General features: G+C 39.5%; 1 protein-coding gene across 1 annotated transcript in view; it reads right to left on the reverse strand.

Moving 5' to 3' along the window:
- ATP6V1E2 (ATPase, H+ transporting, lysosomal 31kDa, V1 subunit E2) overlaps nt 1-4983 on the reverse strand; it is a 13784-nt gene extending 8801 nt beyond the window's left edge. The window contains exon 1 of the mRNA XM_011965749.1: nt 3895-4983. The gene's annotated coding sequence lies outside the window, so the exon portion shown is untranslated. The remainder of the gene's footprint in view (nt 1-3894) is intronic.
- Nucleotides 4984-5185: the final 202 nt, after the last annotated feature.

Raw genomic sequence — 5185 nt, forward strand, 5'->3', positions numbered from 1 at the left:
TTAAAAAAAGTTAAAAGGCAAAACTATAAGAAGTAACTATAACTATAAAAATGTGTTAATGGATACCTAATATAAAAAGATGTAATTTGTGATATCAATAACAATGTTGGGGGGTAAAAAAAGAGTTTTTGCTTGTGATTGAAGTTAATTCATCAGCTTAAAATAGACGGTTAAAATTATAACATGTTTCATGTTAGCCCACAGCTACCATAAAGAAAATACTTATGGAAGTTACACAAAATAAAATGTGAAAAGAATTGAAGCATGTTGCCACTGGGGGTTGGGGGTAGGTGTGGGAGAGTCAAACACAAGGAAGATAGCAAGAGAGGAAAAGAGAGTCAAAAAGCCATGAGACAAAAAAACAGTTAACAAATGGCAACAGTCAGTCTTTCTCTATCAGTAATTACTTTAAATATAAATGGATTAAATGTTCCAATCAAAAGATATAGAGTGGTTGAATGGATTAACAAAATAAGAGCTTACTATTTGCTGTCTACACGAGACTAATTTTAGAAATTAAGGACACACAGACCGGGCATGGTGGCTCACGCCTGTAATCCCAGCACTTTGGGAGGCCAAGGTGGGCAGATCATGAGGTCAGGAGATTGAGACCATCCTGACTAACACTAAAAATACAGAAAAATTAGCCAGGCATGGTGGTGGGCACCTGTAGTCCCAGCTATTCAGGAGGCTGAGGCAGGAGAATGGTGTGAACTGGGGAGGCAGAGCTTGCAGTGAGCCAAGATCGTGCCACTGCACTCCAGCCTGGGTGACAGAGTGAGACTCCATCTCAAGAAAAAAAAAGAAATTAAGGACACATACAGGCTGAAGGTGAAAGATGGAAAAATATATTCCATGCAAAAGTAACAAGAGAGGGCAGAGGTGGCCATACTTATGTCAGACAAAATAGACTTTAAGTCAAGAACTGTCATAAGAGACAAAGACATTATATAATGATAAAAGGGTCAAGTCACCTGGAAGATAGAGCATTTATATATGTATCCAACATCGGAGCACCCAAATATATGAAGCAAGCATTGCCAGAACCAAAGGAAGAAATAGACAGCAATACAATAATAGTAGGAGATTTCAATACCCTACTGTCAAAATGGAGAGAATATCCAGACAGAAAATCAGTAAAGAAACAGAGAACTTGAACAACACCATAGACCAAATGGACCTTAAAGACATATATGCAGAGCATTCCACCCAACAGAAGCACAATACACATTCTTCTCAAGTGCACATGGAACAGTCTTTAGGACAGATCACATGTTAGGTTATAAAACAAATCTCAATAAATTTAAGAAGATTGAAATCACACCAGGTATCTTTTCCAACTGTATGGAATGAAACTGGAAATCAATAGCCAAAGGAAAATTAGAAAACTCACACATATGTGGAAATCAAACAACACATTTTTGAACAACCAAGGGTTCAAGAATAAGTCACGTGCAGTGGCTCATGCCTATAATCCCAACACTTTGGGAGGCTGAGGCAGGAATCGCTTGAACCTGGGAGTGCGAGGCTGTAATAAGCTAATGAAGTGCCACTGCACTCCAGTCTGGGCAACAGAATGAGACCCTGTCTCTAAAAACAATTTTTTTAAAAGAATAAGTCAAAAAGAAAACTAGAAGATATCTTGAGAACAAATGAAAATGAAAATACAACATACCAAAGCTTATGAGATGCAGCAAAAGCAATTCTAAGAGGAATGTTTATAGTAGTAACATCTATATTTAAAAAAAAAAAAAAACTCTCAAATAAGTTACCTAACTTCACACCTCAAGGAACTAGAATACTTGTTTACTGAAAACTATAAAACATTGCTTAAAGAAGTTAAAAACACAAATAAATGGAAAGACATCCCATGTTCATATGTTGGAAGAATTAATATTGTTAAAATGTCCATACTAATGAAATGATCTACAGATTCTGTGCAATCCTCATCAAAATCCTGATGGTATTTTTTGCAGAAATAGGGTGGGAGAATTCTAAAATTCATATGGAATCACAAAGGACCTCAAATAGCCAAAAACAATCAAAGCTAGAGGTCTCACACTTCCTGACTTCAAAATATACTACAAAGTTAAAGTAATTAAAACAGTATGGTACTGGCATAAAGCTAGATATATAGACCAATGGAAAAGAATGAAGAGCCCAGAAATAAACCCCACATTTACAATCAAATGATCATCAATAAGGGTGCCAAGACTACATAATGGGGGAAGGATAGTCTCTTCAATAAATGATGTTGGGAAAACTAGATGTCCATATGCAAAAGAATGAAATGGGACCCTTATTTTAAGCATACACAAAAATCAACTAAAAATTGATTGAAGACTTAAACATAAGGCCCGAAACAGTAAAATTCCTAGAAAGAAACATGCGGGAAAAGCTTCATAACATTGGTCTTGATGATGATTTCTTACATATGACACAGCACAGACAACAAAAGCAAAAATAGACAAATGAGATTGCGTAACATTTAAAAGTGTCTGTGCAGCAAATCAAACAATCCACAGAGTGAAAAGGTAACCAATGGAATGGGAAAAATATTTGCAAACCGTACATCTCATAAGAAGTTAATATCCAGAATATATAAGGAACTCTTACAACTCAAAGCAAAAGCAACAACAACAAACTTGATTTTAAAATGGGCAAAACACCTGAGTAGACATTTCTCCAAAGAAGACATACAAAGGCCAACAGGCATAGGAAAACACGTGCTCAACATCAATCATCAAGGAAATGCCAAGCAAAAGCACAACGAGATATAACTTTACTCCTGATAGGATAGTCATTATTTTTTTAAAAAGAAGAAAGAAAAAGAAAATAACAAGTGTTGACAAGGATGTGCAGAAACTGGAACTCCTGTGCACTGGGTTGGTGGGAATGTAAAATGATGCAGCTGCTATGGAACACAGTATAGTGGTTATTCAACAAGTTAAAAATAGAATTACCATATAATCCAGCAATCCCACTTCTGGGTATTTATTCAAAAGAACTGAAAATAGAATCTTGAAGAAATGTTTGCACACCAATGTTCAGGGAAGCATTATTCAAAATAACCGAGTGGAAACAATCTACATGCTTATTGATGGATGGATAAAGAAAATGTGGTGTATACATAAAGTGGAATATTACAAAGCCTTAAAAAGGAAGAAAATCCTGTCACATGTCACAACATAGATGGACTTTGAGGACATAATTCTAAGTAAAATAAGCCCATCATAGAAGATGAAATACTACATGATTCCACTTATGGGATATTTAAAGTAGTCAAACTCATGGAAACAGGAAATATTAATAGAATGACAGTTTCCAGGGGTGGGTGTAGGGGAAATGGGGTTCTGTTCAATGGATGTAGTTTTTGTGATGCAAGATGAAAAAGTTCTAGAGACCTGCTGTACGGTAATGTGCATACAGTTAACAGTACTGTACCATACTCTTAAACATTTGTTATACTAACACACACACACACACACACACGCTATCCCAGAAAGCTGTACCACTTACCGAGCTTGGTGGAAAAACCACCCAGTGTTTGTGACAAAGACCGAGCCCTTGGGTTCAACCTTACAAAACGTTATTGGAAGTCAGAAAGAAAATTTATTTAGCCCATCCACTCCATTCATTACTTTAGGATTCACTTTTTAAAAAAAAAAAAAAACCCTGCATTTTTGTAACTGTAGCAAAAGTATTTTCTGTGCCTAAATAAGACAAGTCAATAGTGTGTGTGTGTGTGTGTGTGTGTGTGTTTTAAGGCTCCCTGGGTAACCCTGATGCTAACCAGCTTTAGGAACCACTGTCAATGAAAGCAGAGAGAGTACAAGGTCCAGGAAGCCCCAGGTTACATGTATATAGGAAGAAATACACTAGGTGAAGCCTTACAAGTCTCCTGCCAGGGGCCTGCCTTTGCTCTGGCGCTGGGAGTCTGCACACAGAATGTGGAACTTGGAATGCACACTGGAACCTGGCACTGTTGATTCCTTCTTCACACAGATGACCCTTGCAGTCTGACCGGGCAGCTTGAATCCAAACAGCCAGGCTGTCACTGGGGAAGGCTGGCCAAGTTTGCCAAGAGGAGGCTAAAAGGGATTTCCTTGGCACCCGGGGCCATGACCGGGGTTATCCTTGCACACTCAGAATCTCAGTTAAGTTGGCACATGGTAGCCTTTAGCTCTGGGGTGGGCTCACCTTACCAGGTACGCATGGGGACCCAGGCAGCCAGTTTGCTAATTTACTCATGAAAAATACAGCTGTCATGTTGGTGGATCATGGCCTCCTTTCCTTCTATGTGAGTTGCACGTGAAGCCAAATCTGAAGGTTGTTGAATAAGAAACCAGCACAAGCAAAATTCACCAGATGGTCTTTAAGAGAGCCACACCCACAACAGGGGATGCTGTGTTCCAGCTCATGAGGGAGGACATCCTCTTCCTGCCCAGATAGGGCCTAATGGGCATCGCCAGCTTCCACAGCGTCGGCGTGGGCTCTGCAGTCAGACTGCCAGAATTGAGATCCTGATTCTGCACTTACCATTTGTATGACTTTGGCAAAGCAGTATACCTCTCAAGGCCTCAGTTTCCTCATCTGTATAATAAAAATAATAGCAGCCACATCATTGGATTATTGTAAGGATTAAATGAAAGAAGTGAGATGTTTAGCACAATGCTAGGCGTGGTTAATCTTCATGTCTGGTAGTTATTATTATCATCATGACCACTCCTACTACTATTATTGTCCTCGTCTCCTCTGATTTAGGCCTCACTCTTCATCACAGTTGTTCTGTGTGTACAGGATACCTATGAATGATTAGGTTTCCACTCACTAAAGTGGAAACATATTCTAGTCTTGCCTCTTTGTAACAAACTTAGCAGCCCTGCCTGGAGTTAGTGACCCTCCTCTCCACAACACTTCATGGTACCTTTGCCCACAGTCTCAGGTGGCCAGCCATATCCTTTGTGATGGTGGGGGAAGTTCCTGAATTCCACGGGATGAGGTGGAAGTCATCTCACAGTCTGTCACACACCTTTGCACCTGAATCTGCAGTCCTGAGTTCTCGTGTCCCCTCCCTGCACCCCTACTTCTAAATAGCTCATTAGTGCTGGCACATGAAGGCAGCTGCAGGGTGGGGCAGAGTTAAAAAGCAGGGATTGAGCAAGTGCCTCTGCAGGAACACGTG

The sequence above is a fragment of the Mandrillus leucophaeus genome, unplaced genomic scaffold, assembly GCF_000951045.1.
Source record: "Mandrillus leucophaeus isolate KB7577 unplaced genomic scaffold, Mleu.le_1.0 Scaffold736, whole genome shotgun sequence".
Lineage (NCBI taxonomy): Eukaryota > Metazoa > Chordata > Mammalia > Primates > Cercopithecidae > Mandrillus > Mandrillus leucophaeus.